This window comes from Staurois parvus, unplaced genomic scaffold (assembly GCF_062004578.1).
Source record: "Staurois parvus isolate SC_StPar_1 unplaced genomic scaffold, SC_StPar_1.0 ptg000533l, whole genome shotgun sequence".
NCBI lineage: Eukaryota > Metazoa > Chordata > Amphibia > Anura > Ranidae > Staurois > Staurois parvus.
The window spans coordinates 1,553,975-1,571,770 of NW_028318329.1; positions in this window are offsets into that span (position 1 = coordinate 1,553,975).

Here is a 17,796-nt window from a genome sequence, read left to right on the forward strand (position 1 = left end):
CTGCTTAAGCCAGTACATGTCCGGGCCCGTCTGAAGTTTGCTAGAGAGCATTTGGATGATCCAGAAGAGGATTGGGAGAATGTCATATGGTCAGATGAAACCAATATATAACTGTTTGGTAGAAACACAACTCGTCGTGTTTGGAGGAGAGAGAATGCTGAGTTGCATCCAAAGAACACCATACCTACTGTGAAGCATGGGGGTGGCAACATCATGCTTTGGGGCTGTTTCTCCACAAAGGGACCAGGACGACTGATCCATGTACAGGACAGAATGAATGGGGCCATGTATCGTGAGATTTTGAGTGCAAACCTCCTTCCATCAGCAAGGGCATTGAAGATGAAACATGGCTGGGTCTTCCAACATGACAATGATCCCAAACATACCGCCCGGGCAACGAAGGAGTGGCTTCGTGAGAAGCATTTCAAGGTCCTGGAGTGGCCTAGCCAGTCTCCAGATCTCAACCCCATAGAAAACCTTTGGAGGGAGTTGAAAGTCCGTGTTGCCCAGCGACAGCCCCAAAACATCACTGCTCTAGAGGAGATCTGCATGGAGGAATGGGCCAACATACCAGCAACAGTGTGTGCCAACCTGGTGAAGACTTACAGGAAACCTTTGACCTCTGTCATTGCCAACAAAGGATATATAACAAAGTATTGAGATGAACTTTTGATATTGACCAAATACTTATTTTCCACCATAATTTGCAAATAAATTCTTTCCAAAACAGCCAATGTGATTGTCTGGATTTTTTTTCTCATTTTGTCTCTCATAGTTGAGGTCTACCTATGATGCCAATTACAGGCCTCTCTCATCTTTTTAAGTGGGAGAACTTGCACAATTGGTGGCTGACTAAATACTTTTTTGCCCCACTGTATCATTACAACTGCTTTGTGCATCCAGGTGCATTATACCTTTTGGACAAATTGGGCTTTCATGTGGTGGTAAATGGTAATGAATATCTCCTGATTTTTTTATTACCAAAAGGAAAATTGGCCCAAAATAGTTAAAAAAACATTTTTGTTTAAATTTAGCTGCATATTTATTGCTACTACCATAACCTACTACCAAAGAACAACCCAAAATAGATTCTCCTGCTCCTGACGATTGCAGCAATAACACATATGTATGTTAGTTGTTGTTTATAGTAAAGCCCAGTAAAGCCCAGTAACAATAGTGCACAATTTTTTTATCCTGCCACTAACTGACACTGATACTAATTTAACAATTAAGAAAAAAATCCTGATCAATAAAAAAAACCCTGACCCTGACCTTTGACCCTGACCTTGACCCAAACACTAGACCTGGATCAAAACTTGATCTAGGTATTTTTGTTTATTTATTTATTTTTTACACAAACTTGTTTTTTTCTCTCTGAAAGGACAGAGAGAGATGCAATCTCTCTCTCTCTTCCATTCAGAGAGAGAAAACAAAGGGGGAAGGCTTCACAGTGAATGATCACTGCCATAGCCAATCAGAGGCTATCACAGTGATCAGGTGACCCAGAATCAGGAGTTCCAGCTCCTGATTGTTAGAACAGGACCCGGGGCTCTCAGAGATGCCCCGGTCTTTGTGCTGGGAGCATGCAGTGTAGAGCACTCCCAGCAGAAAGACAGGTATGCAAACTAGCGGCCCCTCAGAAAAAATCCGAGTTCTGTGAGGTGCTAATTTGTGTGCGGTCGGCGTCAGGGGGTTAATATATTAAATCGATACTAAACATACAATGTTTAATTGCATTTTCCCTTCTATTTATGTATAAAGATCATGCCACTCTATTTAATCTATTGTAAAAAGTCATATGGGTACCTTATTTAATCATTGCTGTTAGAGGTCACATGATGTTTCCCAGGTCTTTGCTGTCCTCAGGGAAAAGGAGGAGTTTCTAGTACTCTGAATCTGTGGCTGCACAGCACTGATTGGTACTGTGCCAGTCACATGGCATAAAAAAGCTTTTAGAATAAAGAATTAAAATAAATAATTAAAAGCAACAAAGTGCTTTAAAGCTTCAAACAAATCTATATTTTAAAGCAAATGTTTATTTTTATTTTTTTGCAATAACATGGTATAGACAGAGTTTATTTTCACTGTGTTTACACTGTAAAGAGATTTGGCAGAGGTTCTGCAAATCACAGGCTGTGTCACATTCTTCTATCCTGTATATGTGCTGGGACTAACATGGAGGTGAAGCCTCCATCAATCAACATCTTATATCTCACCCCCATAGTGCTTAGCAATATGAGGGTTTGGAGGAGGAATGAGGGAGGGGGAGTGCCATCTACCACTGTGTACACACCCACATGTGTGACTCTATAGTCACATAGGATGCACAGATAAGAAAAAGGATCAAATGAACAGCTTGAGAGCGACTTGACTGGAGCATGCTCATTAGGTGTCAACAATTGTTCTACACAAGGGTTTCAGCAAGGACCCAGACAAGGAGGGAATGACAGTGAACAGCTGGATCAACCAGGATTTGTGAAGTCTACAGAAAACAAATGCTCTGACGGATGCGTGAGTAAGAACACAATGTAATACAGCATATATCGACAGTTTTTGTTAATTTGGGCTTAATGACACTTTAAGTTTCACAATTTTGTGGCTCTTTGACATGCATTGTAGTGCACTAAAATACATGTACATTTTGCAAGGTGTCCTGGGGGGGGGTCATAAAGAATTAATGCCACTGGAGCACCACAATGCATGTATTTGTGGGTTGCAGTAATGCACATGTTCCCCCAGTGCAAAGGTGTGAACAGAGCCTGACTCTGAGTAGGTGTATTTACCAAGTGCTAAGACAGTGCTAAGTCATAAAAGCTTATCTAAGACCCTAAAACATGTTCCTGTGCTTAGATATGGTGGCTGGATTAGTTTTATTTTTTCAGGCTGTTTTTTATTTTTTTTCGCCTGGTAATCCTGAAAATAACATACTCCTGTCCCTGGGTGGAAATACTCTCTCTTCCACTGTATCTGGGGAGGGATCCATGTCTCTCATCTGAGCTGAAAATCAAGTCTTTCTTTATTTGGCTTTATTACATGGATCTAAGGATTAGTAGTTTACAAAAGAAAGATAAGGTTTTTTCTTCATTTCTGGCAAGATTAACAGAAATTTCAATATTTTCTAAAACTGTTCTAATCACGAAAAAAAAAACAATTGCAGCCACCACAAGTAATGGTAAGCAAAAATACTATCAGACTCGGTGATGAAATTCATCTTGCACTGGGTCCACTTTAACACCGAAATATTTTATTAAGTAGCAGAATATAAAAATCACAATTTTATGCTTGAAATGTTGAATCGTCAAGAATTTTTTTAATTCTCAGTTGATTAGCAAGTCCATGATGATTTGTCTCAACTTTTTGATTATTAGAAGCATGCAAAAATTGACAATGGGTTAATCAGTAGCTTAAAACACTTAATTCTTCTCTTGCTAATGTTGTTTGCTACCCTAGCCTTGAAGAGGATGAATTAAACCAATGAAAGGGATGACAAATCTGTTCATTTGATAATTAGCAGCTTTTCACAGGTAAGGGACAATTTCCTTTCTTTTGTATTTATAAATGTAGATTTATTTGCTGAGCAGCTGGTTTATTAAAGCATTCCATAAAAGTTAAACACAGAATTGTCATTCCTATTCCTTGTTTTTGATAGTTCTCAGCTACACTGAGGCAACAGATGACCCAGGACACTGCTCCAGGATTGGATAGGGTCTATAATACTCTACCATAATTTTTAAAGAGGCAAGGGCGGAATATTTTTTAGGGCCAATTCACACTATACAGTATGCGTCCACTGCAGGGACACATAGGAAACAATTGTTTCCTATGTGTCCCATTCACACTGCAATGCAGCCTAGAACTGCGCTGCAACATGCTGTGGCAAAATGCAGACATGTTGCATTTTATTGCAGTGCACCTGGCCAAATCACACTGCAAAGTCTGCAAGACAGTGCATTGCGCTGCCCGACATTGCAGTGAATGAAATGTACATTTTGTACACTTCAAATAAAGCTGGTACATAAAAAAGGGAGCCATGTGATGCTCTGAATCGTGCACCACACTGCCCCCTAGTGCAGCTGACAGTACAGAGTGGCTGCTGTGGCGAATCACTCTGGCTGCTGTGATTTAATGGCCTTAGAGTATAAATTCACCCTTAGACAATTTAACACATTTGGTAATGCTTACAATAACACACTTTTACCTTCCAAATGACCTATTTCATGCAAACATTTAATGTAATTAGAGTTTCTCCTGTTCCAGTGGGTGTTTAGCACTTTTGAAAACTACCATGCTGATTTAAAGAGACACTATCAATTTGCCCATTCAGTAGAAGTGAAAATGTCTGTGTAATGCCACCCACCCCAAACCATTGAAAAAGGTCCAGTGATTAGGAATGAACTGTTGGTTAGGTCCCAACCCATGTTCGGATCTAATTTTCCTTGTTCACCATTGTCACCATGTTGGGGTTTTGCAGCCCTGTTGTAGGAATCAAGAGTCTTTTTAATTATATTTGGACCAGGCACATGGATAGATACAAGTGAAAAGCCTAATGAATAGAGAAGGATGTAGTGTATTCTAGATGCTGAGTTGTCTATGTTAGAGAATAATATGTGTATATTGATTTTTTTTTAATCCGATATGGGGTTGCACCAATGGGGAAGTATAAGAGAACAGGGAAGGGGCTATCCAACCAAAATTTGGACTTAAGCATGCTTCAAAGAAGTTATGCCTTTACCCACCAACCACTGAGTATTCAATCAGGAACATTCAGTTAGAATTCTACATTGCTCACTACGACTACAGGCCTGGTGGTTATGGTTTCTTTGCTGTCAAAGTGCCACCTATTTACGGTCAATAAACAAGGAATACATTTTTACTGCACAAGACAGTAATCTGGATTCATTTGTACCAATCTCAACAAAAAAATTATTTAACAAGTTTAAACATGTTGTTTCTAATTCTGGAACAGTATTACATTATTTTTAGCTTCTGATATATCAAGAGCCCCCTACAAAAACAGTCAACACCCATATCTTTATTCAATCCTATGAAAAAAATATACTGTATCTCTTGGAATTTGGGACTTTAATGATGTCAGTACATTATATTAATTTGTATTAGATATTGATATTCGAAAGATCACATGACTAATGAGAAATGTCACACTAAATGGTTTACTAAAGGCAAAATGTTAATTTCCCCAAGAAATGTTTTGGAATGTTAGTGGTGAGTCAGTTGTTATTGATGAACTGATCTGCAAAAGTAAAATGAGGTTGTTCTAAAATGCATAGGAACTGAATTGATGAATCAAAACTTTCAAAGACATATGGGAGAAGAAAAATCAAACAGAAAGAATCCAGCATATATTCTACTGATCAAGGAATGCTGACATGAAACAAATAATGCTCAACATTTTTGAAGCATTATGATACTCCCAGAGAACCAGGTGTGGACTATAACAGCAAGGGTTGAATTCACCATTAGACACAGTAAGTTGGTGCAGATGGCAGCAAAGGTAATGGGGTTGCTTTTTCCTGTGCAGTGCAATCTGCCGAGTATGCTAAATTTCACATTTACAATATTCTACAGTAAGCTGAGTAAAGACTATTTGTTGAGTAAAGACTACTAAACAAAACTTGTACTGTGTAACAATAAGTGTCTCTTGCAGGAGATTCCTTTGGGTAATAAAGTCTGCACGCACAGAGCCTACAATAATGCAAATCCAGCAGAACATTTACAAAGTATTTGATTGTGTTTGAGAAACCTAAAGTATTTTTTTTTCTAGACAAAGAATTTTAGTTGAGTTTCTAACAGAAAATTACCTTTTTTTATTTATCAGAATTGGAAAGCATGCAATTATCAGTCCTAAAAGTAAAATGGATACAATGAGAAAACTGTTTAAACTTAGAACATTTGCTATCAAAGAATGATAAATGAAACAAATCCATAAATCCCTATGCTTGGGTACATGCATACAAATATTGATAGATCATAATAGGTACTGATGTACCACAATTAGGGATGAGCTCAAGGTTTGGTCTGAACACTATTTTGGACTGAACTTCAGGTATTTGGGTGATCTATTTCTACTGCTACTATATATGGATGTTAATATAGCATACAGGTACCATCACACACTGTGTTCAACTCCAGTGTAAGTTAAATGAAAGACAGGCTTCAGCTCAAATCCCCACCCATCGAGCATGCCCCTCCGACATGTTAGATCACAACCTCTACAATTAAGCCCAATGTGGGTGAAACATGTCTCAATTTTGGTGAAACATGTCAGAGGGGCATGACTGATGGGCAAGGATTTGAGCTGAAGCCTACCTTTCATATACTTTACACTGGAGTTGAATACCATATGCGGCGGTACCCATTTGCTATATTTTATCTTTGAACAGGATGTGCTTTGCCTCCGCCAACACCTGCATAGAGAGTATAAACCTTGGAAACTGACAATAAAGGCTTGGAGCAGCACTGATCTGTTTTGGCATATACAGAAGTTCTTACTGGTCAATGGTCACTAAGAAAGTGTTGGGTACTGGGACCTGACATGTCCTTAGCAACCAGTGATGTCACAGATGCCATTAATTTACTGGCTTGGAATCCCCAGCCATGTAAACAAAAGAAAGAGGGTAGCGTGACATTACTGACCAAGTATGACCACATGGCCATATTTGGGAAATGACATTGAATAAATATGGTTGTGGCCATACTTTGTCAATGAGGTGACTTGGGAGACTCTTCCCTTTGTTTACTTTTTTTTTCTTTCAGCAGGCAACTGACATCATTCATCATAATGTATGTGAATCTGCATATATGGACGACGTGACTGACCATGGATGTTGTAAGATTTTTTTGTTTTAAAAAAAAAATGTGTTAAACGCTGTATAAATATACTTATGTACCTTTTCCTATATATACCTTATTCCTATGGGGTGCATTATTTGGATGCCCCCTTATTGTTAAAGGGGGCATTCAGATTCTAATAAGCCTCCCACTAGCAAACTCCCACCACCACCAGTCCAGGGTTGTGGGGAAGAATCACTTGTCCTTATGGACATGAAGACAATGTGCTTTGCCAGGGAGGTTCCTCCTAGCAAGACATTCCCTACTATATTGAGGGCATGAGGCCTGGTATGAGTCAGGGCAGAGGGGCATATACTTTTCCACCCTTTCCTGGCCCGCCAGACTGCATGTTTCGCTAAGGATCCGGTACACAATTTTGGAGCGGATCCCACTCTTTTATTTGGGGGGGAGGTTGGGATGGAACTCCCCCTAAAAATGTTATCAGACCTTTAGGATCTGGTATGGAATTTAGGGGGAAACCCAAGCTGTGTTTTTTTTTTTGCATGGGGTTCCCTAGACATGAATACCAGACTTTCATCAATTATAAGGGTTTGGTATGTACCTCCAAGGGGAAAACTCGCACCATTTTTTTTGTGTGAGGGTCACCCATTAACATCTATACCAGATCCTCATCTAGGTTATCTATTTTTTCAAAGCCATTGTTTCTATTTTTTGGGACTCTTTAATGACTGACATAGTTCCACTGGATTGGTGCTTCCCTATCCCCCTCTTCCTTTGTTTTTTTTTTTTTTCTTCTCTCTCCCCCCCATCTTTTCTGTCATCCTCCCTCTGTCTTTCCTGACCTTGAGGACATACAGAACTTAAGACTGGGCCAAATCACAGTGGATCATAATAAAAAGACCTGGATGAACATGGTTGCCAAATCTTGTAACCTCAAATTACTAGATCCCAGATGCCTTTTCCTATGCAAACTAAGGATGGTGTTTTGTCCAGAACTAAAAGATGACAACTAATCAAGACACACACATCACTGATTAAATAAAATGCATAATTAACTAATGAGGTATAGAAAGAAAACAACAACATACATTACACAAACCATAGATAGTCAAACTTTTTTATAGCAAGGACTGTGAAATTGTGGAATAGACTTCCACGGGATCTAGTTCTAGCATATGCCATAAATTGTAACAGAAAATGCTGGATGTGTTTCTAAATGCACAGAATGTAATTGCCTATTAATATTTATAAAAAATACCATTGTAGAACACTGATCCAGAGAATAGTGAAATGTCTTTGGGGATCAGCAAGGAATCTTTTTCTTGTTAGAGTAAATTGGACATCTTATAAGGTGTTTTGCCTTCCTCTGGCACACTTGTGAGTTTAGAGTTATGAGGATGCAGAATTTTGTTTTATCTATTTTTGTCTTTTGGTAGAACACTGTGGACATCTTTTTTTTCAACCTAACTTTGTAAGTACAGTATGATGAGAAATGTTGCCATCACAATGATTTTATTGTTAAATATGATTGTGGCAGCTGGCTATATTAATTTCTTGCATTTGGGGTTCACACATTTGGGATGTGTAACTTACTATACCAAACTGTATACTGTTAACAATGCTTTTTTAACATTAAATAAATGAAGCAAGACACTAAAACTGGTCCAAAAATATGATAATGTGATACAGCCAGAAAACAACATGTAGATTACAAAATATGGACAGCCTCTTTACAGTAAGAGCTGTGGGAATGTGGAATAGACTTCTATGGAATTTATTTCTACTTAACCCCATCAAATACAGGCTATGTCACACAGAGCCTGCATACTTATGTTTGTGCATTTCATACCTCCTTGTTGCAGTGGTTCTACTAGATCTGTGCTGGCTTCTCTGTTCACCTAAGAGCATTGCCTGCTCCACTGTGGATTTATATCCTTTTCCCTTTTATCACTTCCTGGTTCACCTCCCTACTTGCTTCCCTATGTATACATGCTCACTGCAGTGATTTTGCCTGAACAACTTCACGGTTCTCTGAGCTCCTGTTCACTTGTTACTTGTGTATCCTATGCCTCACTACTGTGTACAAACCCCAGATTCATCCATCACCTGTGCTTGTTTGCCACCAGTCCTGACCTTGGTTTGTCTCCAGGATTTCCTGTTGTCTCCTTCTGTTTGTACTCTGCATACATGAGTGATCTCCACATCTGCAGCTGGGCATACCTGGGGGCTGCGACCTGGTTCCAGCTTGCTTCAAGTCCATCCCCACCATCAGGGGCCCTGGTGAAGAAGTAGGCTGGGGCTTAGACTCCGCACCCTGGGGAACCCCGAGTTGGTGATCTACAAGGACTCACTAACACAAACGCTTGGAGTCACCTCAGCCTCTTCTGGAACAACTTCAATGCCTGGCACAGAGAGTCAATATTCAGCAGGCCTATGAAGAGTGGACCATTTAATGTCTGCAGGAACTTTTCTCCCATTTAAATCATCTGCTGATTGTGTCCATTATCTCTTCCTTCATTCCTATTCTTCCTCCGATGTCTGCTGTTCCAGCTTTTGTTGGTCCTCCTGAGTCGGACAGATCTTCTGAACTCCAGCTGCCTCCTCCGCCTCACTTTTCTGGTGGTCCAAAAGTTGGGACTTCATCAGCCAGTGCTCAATTCATTTTGAGTTAGTGGCCCACTATTTCCTTACTGATCGTTCTAAGGTGGCGTACATGACTCTCCGGTGAGGCTTTGGCTTCTCCACTGTGGAAGTAGCAAGATCCTATGATTTCCAGTCTTTCCAGTCTTACTGCCTTCCAGCAAGCTTTCTGTAAGACCTTCAATGTGCCAAACAAGGCCTTGTCTGGGGCTTTGTCAAGGAAGCATGACTGCTGGTCGAAACGCAGTTCAGGTTTGTACTTTGGCCTTGGAACTATTATGGAATAATGAGGCCCTTACTGCAAATTTTTGGCAGGGTTTAGCAGATCGTATTGAGGATGAACTAGCTGGGAGAACCATACCCTCCACCCTGGATGACTTGATCACCCTTAGCATCATATTCTGATTTATACTGATCACAAGAACCTCCAGTATCTGCGATATGCCCAATGTTTGAATCCCAGACATGCGCGATGGGATCTAATATTTTCCAGGTTTAATTTCTAAAAATGCACATGCAGATGCCTTGTCCAGATCATTTGACATTGCTGACTCCGAGTGTCATGTTGAACCTGAACCTATTATCCCTGCCAATAGTATCCTAGCCACCATCCGTCTTCAGTCTTCATGTATCCTGCCAGGAAAGACCTTTGTAGTGCCCGTTCTTGCTCCAAGTTTCTCAAATGGGCACATGACTCTAAACTCTCAGAACATCCTGGTGTGCAACATGCTTGTGCTTTCCTACTGGTGGCCCTCACTTCAAAAGGATGTTGAAGATTATGTTCAGGTTTGTTGCATTTGTGTGCAGTCTAAATCTTTCACGTCTGCTCCAGCAGATCTCCTTTTACCTCTTCCTGTTCCAGATGAACCCTGGAATTGCATCTCCATGGACTTTATCTCTGAACTACCCCCCTCAGTGGGCTCCGCCATTATCTGGGTAGTTGTGAACAGATTTTCTGAAACGTGTCACTTACCTTCACTTCCAAGATTACTTTCTGCTGTCACTTTGGCTTCCATCTTCACTAACCTCCCTAGTGGTATGATTATGTCAGTATTTCTGTGCTCAAAGCTGTACATTGTTTTCAATGGAAATATGTTTTTTTTTTATGGTAGGCCTGTAATTCCTAGAAATAACTCACTGAAATCTGTCCGAACAAGACTTTATTAAACATCCCGGGTATGATAAAATTTGAAACACAAAATCATAAATTATAATATAATGAATAATCATAAAAAATAATAACATAATAATAATAAATTGAATTAAAAAACACTGAAATTTGAAATAGAGCGCCAAGTTTGCACATCACTGAGCTCAGTCGCAAAATCATTTTCAGTGTCTAATGACGAATTCGAATTAGACAAATAATCGCTCAATTCTGCAAGTGGTTCTAATTTACTATCGCTGTTTTCTAGCTGGTCTAAAACCGCTTTTGACCTAAAGGGACACATTTTGGATGCCATGGACATTTCTCAGTTTCTAGGCAAAAAGAACAGTAAAAACGCAGGCAGGGCACAGGACAAAGCACAAAATGTATGCAAAATGGTTTGATACAGTAATGTGATACTATCAGATTTTAGTGTATTGAGTGAATGTCAAATTTTTACATTTTTGAAATTCCTGCCAGTTCCGCCCCTCGTACGTACCGACGCTCGCAGGGAACGGAACCCCCGAAGACGGATGCCGGCATCGGCCGAGGTCATGGCCGTGGATGCTGCAGGGGAGACATTGAGGGACAGCAGGACAAAGTAAGTGCTCAAGGGATCGTTGGAGAAGCGCTGCAGTGTAATCCTGAGTGTAATTTGGGATTACCGCTTCTGGTACTGAAAGTTAACCACGAGCTATGCTCAGGATTACTGCTAGGCAGGTTAAGGAAATCTTTCATCTTCATGGTATGCTCTCTCACATCATCCCTGATAGGGGAGTTCAATTTCCAGCTTGCTTCTGGAGGGCTCTGGCTGCATCCTTTGGAATCAAGTTGGACTTCGCCTTGGCCTTTCACCCACAGTCTAATGGGCAAACTAAAAGGGTCAACCAGAATATTGAATGGTATATTCGTACCTTCATTTCTGACAATCAGGATAATTGGGTAGACCTTCTACTCTGGGCAGAATTTGCCCTCAATAACCATGTGAATGCCAGCATTGGTGAGTCTCTTTTTTTCATAGTGTATGATCGCCATCCTTCTGTATCATTTTCTGTTCCGATCTCTTCTGTGGTGCCTGTGGCTGCAGAGATGCAATGATTCTTCAATTCCGCTGGGCACATGTTTCCAAGAATTTACATCTGGCAGCTTCCAGGAACAAATTGGCTGCAGATTGTCATCACAATTTGAGTCCCAAATTTCTACCTGGTGACAAGGTTTGGCTCTCTACCAAGAATATCTCTCCGAGTATCCTCTATGAAATTTGCTTCTCATTTCATTAGTTCCTGTACTATCCTCTACCAGGATAGTCCTGTTGTTTTCAAGCTCCATCTCTCTTTACATTTAAGGATTCTTAATGTTGTCCATGTTTCTTTCTTGAGACTGTACATCATCAATAGGTTTTCCTGTCTCCTTCATCATCCCTCTCCAGTGGTCAATACCACAGCACAGTATGAAGTCAAACAAATCTTGTATTCTTAATACTCCAGGATGAGGCTTTTATGTCTGATTGACTGGAAGGGATATGGTCCTATGGAGAGATGTTGGATTACTTCTACACTTGAGTGTACTCTGCACACGCGAGTGATCTCCACATCCACAGCTAGGCGTACCTGGGGGCCACGACCTGGTTCCAGTTTGCTGCAAGTCTATCCCCATCATCAGGGGTCCTGGTGAAGAAGCAGGCTGGGGCTTAGACTCTGCACCCTGGGAACCCTGAGATGGTGGTCTACAAGGGCTCACTACCACAGATGCTTGACAGGCTGGATGTGTTTTAAATGCACACAATATAACTCACTAATTGTAGTTATAACAAATAACACATAAAGTGTTTATCTATTTAGCACTGGAATGCCTTTGGGATTAGGAAGGAGTCTTTTCCCTGTTAGAGTAAGTTAGACCACACATTACAGGGTCTTTTGTCTTTCTCTGGATCTATTGTAGATTTAGATTGTGAGGATGCAGGTTGTTAATTTATTATTTGTTGTCTTTTTGGCAGAACTGGATGGACGTGAATCCTTTTTAAGCTTTATATGTAAGTATAATGAGAAATGTTGCCAGCTCCATATTTTATTTGTCAAATGGAGTACTAACTGGTTATACTCCATTCATGTGCTGTATGTTTCACGCATTTGGGAGATGTAACATAATACTATACTATACTACACTATACTATATAGTATTAGCTACATACAGTAGATCATCATTGATGGAGTGTGTACTATGCTATTGGCACCATAGGTGGCCAATATGTATAATGCTATATTTTTTTCTAGTTGAGAGTCTAGTTCAAACCTTCTTAACTTAAATATAAAAGGTATTTACAATTTACAGTACTAGAGCATCAATCATGCCTCTTCTGTCCTGCCATTGGATTTTTAAATATATTATGTAGGACACCACTGAGTAGACCTGGAAGAGTACTAGAAAAGATATTCCAAGCACTCCTCAAGAAGGGATACAGATGGGACTGTGATTTGATAAAGGTGGGACTGCAGATAGAATAGAAAATAACCACTGACTTTGTGACTTGTATGACAAATAGATTAATCCTATTTAAGATCTAAAATATTTTGGATGCTGGTATGCAAACAGTGGTAACCCAGTAACGATTACAATGGCTGCTGTTTCATTTTCAGCAGATTTAGATGTATGATTTGCACTGCAATAGCCACTGATAACATTTATGTGTACATAATGTCTATAATTCTATCTCTGCAGAAAAAATACAATAGAGAGAGTAAAGAGAAAGAAGTATGTTAATGTGTAAATGGAAGATTTCAGGATCATCCCACTGGATAGAGAAATAACTGTCAAATATAATTATGGCACCATGATGTAAAACACATTTACATTGATTGTCCTTGCACTAAGAGAATGATAAGATTTAAATAAATGCAGATAGCTCACACAGACATGGTCTATTTTAGACCAGTGGATTTTGCATAGCAGGAAGGCTTGAGGAAGCTGCTATAAAAATGTAATCTCAGGCTTACTATCAATGCTTCTGCTTGATTTCTGGCTGCTTTGCTGATACAAATCTGGTCCCTGAAAAAGATTCATAAATAACAATGGGAATTATGCAATTCATCTTACAAATCAAATTGGGATGAAGGCAATGAAAAACCAATTCAATAAAAATTGTAAGATAATAGAGTTTGATGTTCACGGCCTTATCTTCCAGGGAAATGTAAAATACCGTCACTGTTTGCTGTTTGCAAAGTCACCGCGATAATAAAGATTAATTTTACGAGTGATGGTGCTTGTTTCTGTTAGGGGTCGGTTTTTTAATGGCAAACACAGCAATAATTTTGGTCAAGAAAGCAAGTACTTCATAATTTCTGGAAGCACATAAATTGAGAATAATTATACTGCAGATGTACAGTGAAAACACATCTGTTCACTTGCAAGCATTTGAATAATGCTACGTGATAAAAACTTAAGACCAAAAGGTAAATTTGACAGTAACATTTTTCAGGCTGCAAAATTGTTTTCACAAACCACGGAATAATAGGAAACAGCTTGACTTTCAATGGGAACAAACACCTTTAATTCTCATTTTTCAATTAAAGTAGTATACTATGTTGAAAATACTGCAATTTTGTGAGACGTTTGCCATGCTATCTATTTTATCTTGGTGGATAAGGTATAGAAATGTAGTAATAAAAGTTTACTTACCTTTTTTTGTTCCTTTCATTGTGCAGGAGATACTGCAGGATCTGGCAGTAGGTGGAGTCTTCGACTGATAGAATAGTGATGCTGTGGTCACTGCTAGGAAGAGGAAGCCCAGACCTTTTGAGAGATTAATACAACACACATGAAGCATTATTTTAGAAGAATGGATTGTGCCTTTTATAGGGTCACAACACTATAGTAAATAACTAATGCAAGGCAATGGGTGAGACCAGTGTACTGGGCTTTTCTTGTTCAGTGTTAATCTGCCTTAACCCCTTCACACCTAAGGCTAAAACAAATCTTACAACCTACGTAAAATTGTGTTAGTAAAACCGTACATATCATCACACCTACATTGTACATCCAGGTGAATTATACTTGGTTTTTTTTTAGGACAAATTGGGCTTTCATTGTAGTAAACAGTAATAGATATCTCCTGATTTTTTTTTTATTATCAAAGCAAAACTGGCCCAAAATAGTAAAAAAAATGTTTTTTAATTTAGCTGTGTGTTTCTTGTTACTACCATAACCTACCACCAAAGAACAACCCAAAATAAATTTTCCAGCTCTTGACGATCAGAGTGATATGTGTATGTTATTTGTTGTTTGTACCAGTATTGCAGCCCAGAAACAATAGTGCGCATTTTGTGTTTTTACGTAAAACACACTGACACTAACTGACACTGATACCAATTAAAAAAAAAAAATCCTGACTTTTGAACATGACCTTTGACCTTTAACCCAAACACTAACCCTGGCACTGAACTAGATCAAACCTTGATCTAGGTATTTGTTCTTTATTTTTTTATTTAATTTTTTTTTAAATATTTATTTCTTTATCTTTTTCTTTACAAACAGTTGTTTTTTTTCTCTCTACAAAGAGAGAGAGAGATACAATGTATCGCTCTCCTCCATTCAGAGAGGAAAAAAACAAGGGGGCAGGCTTCACAGTGACTGATCATTGTGATAGCCAATCAGAGGCTATCACAGCGATCATGTGACCTGGAGGGTCTCAGTGACACCCCAGTCTTTGTGCTGGTAGCACGTGGTGCGCTCCCAGAACAAAGAGAGGTATGCAAATATGCGGCCTTACGGAAAAAAATCTCATTTCTATGAGGTCACATATTTGTGTGGCATCGGCATGAAGGGGTTAAAATGCATCTTAGGATAAAACCTTTTTTTTCAGTGGAGATATTTCTTCCAGAAAAAAATACTTTAATATACTTTAAATACTTTAAAATACTTTAGGATACATTTTTTTTAATATACTTTAAAATACTTTAGGATTTCCTTCTGCTTCCTGTTGGGTTTCCAGTACTGGTAGTGGAATCTTTCACAGGCAGGGAAAATAAAAGAAAAAAGATTGTTATGTAGGATTTTATCCATTCCATACTACATAATTAAAACTAAAATAAAAAAAAGTTGGTTTAAAATTCACTTTAAAGAGTTGTTAGATTTACTCTAAAGAGTAACTGTACTTTTCTACTTTTGTTGAAAAGGAAACAATCCCCTCTAGGTGATCTATGGATATTGCAATGATTTTATCAAACGTTGTTGCAGAAACCTACCTGTTTCTGCTCTGAAGAAAAAGCTGTCTGCTTGTCTATCTCGATGTGCACATTCGCGAAAAAATGGGAGTGATTTTATAATTAATATTAGGCTGATACACTTTCTAATGAGTATCTCACCAACAAAAAACACATTTTAGTTGCAATGGATGCCTAAAAATTGACTTGTGTCTTGGTGCAGGCTTCTGGGAAAATCAGTGAGCCAATCACACAAGCAGGAAATAATATTTCTGTGGGCATTCTGTAAACCAACAGTGTACAGGACACCTCCAGGTTATGATATTGCATTGAATTTTACAGAAAATTACAGTGTTGCTGATTGAAGCTGATAACATTCAATTACATAATGATTCGTGCAGCAATTGTATATACTATACTGTATTTTTTCATTTGCTTTTTATTCATCATGAAAGTGGAGCTACCCTTTAATGACTTTGCATTGGTTGTTAGCCCTGGACATCTTTTGTATTTGTGCACATACTGTGTTGTCCTTATCTACTTAATATGCTGAATTCAGAGCTTAAAATCAATGCATCTGAAATGGGCACTGTTCTTGTTGCCTATGCTAATGATGTGATTGGTTGTTCTTGGTTCTTCTCTTAGGTGCACCGTTTTGACTATAAAACCTGCCTTGTGCAGAAATAAAATAAATATGAGCACAAATATGTGTGTAAATTAGGCCTTTGTTACATTGTATTTCAAAGGATGCAAAAATTACATAACAAAGTATTATTCAAGTACAATTTAAATACTATAATAATGCAGCAAATCACAACCAAAATTACCCAGATAAACAAATCCTTAGCTGTGGGTCATAAAGTGAGACAGAAAAAACACTTTAAACTTGGCTTTCTTTGTCTGTGAAACATATGTCAATGGTATTGTAATCAGTGGAGGCCAACTTAAAGGCATTGTACACTTTTAAATGTTTTTGTTGTTTTAACTAGATATTAGTGTAGATCAGGGGCGGACTGACCATTTGGAAACTCGGGCACTGCCCGAGGGCCCGGGGTCAGTAGGGGGCCCCATGAGATGCCCCTGGTACCTTTTTCATAGGCTTTTTTGAGTTTGGGCAAGGACACAGGGGCCCCATGATCCCCTATTGCCCGGGGGCCCCATGAGTTGTCAGTCCGCCCCTGGTGTAGATATATTCCCTGTGCCATTTTGCTTGCCTTATCTTGTAATGATGGGATCCCATGTTGCTGCTTCATTCTTTAGTGTCATGGCTGACCGATTTCCCTATATATGGTATGTTAGTGCAAATAAAAAAAGTATCACGGACAGTACTCAATCGTTCCTATATACATATATTAATTCACCAAGCTTAACCCTATTAATCAAACAGACAACCAACTTCTTTTTTTGGGTCACACAGCATTCAGTCCATGCCTTGCCATTTCTCTGTGTTGCATAAAAAAATGTTGGAGTGCTAATATGATGAAAGCACATCTCTTCCCTTTACTTCTCTGCCTGCTTGTGCTTTTTTCCAATTGAATTACTAGTTTTCACCTGCAATGCACTATACTGAGAGACCCAGGGATTGTGGGATATGTAGTTCCTTCACTGGAAGTATCAGTTCTTAAACTAAAGACAGAGGTAGTCCATTGACCCTGTACAGAGCTTTACATATGCCTTATATTTGAATGCAAGAAGAAATTGCTGACAAATTAATGTGAAGGTTTTCTGTACTATACTGTAGTCTGTGCATGCAGGCAAACAAATTACACCATGAAATTACATAATCAATGCACATCTTTAGGGGGTGAAAAACGCAAAGTGCAGATATGAAGGCTTGTAATGCCTTTAAAGTGATTAAAGAAAACCTGGAGCAAGAGAAATAAAAAAGCTGTCATTGCAAACTTCCTTAGTTGCCTAAGAGTCTACCAGAAGAAGAATGCCCCTTAGGAAGTCATAATGAAGTCAGGACTTGAGATCTGCATACTTGTTTAAGGTTAGTGC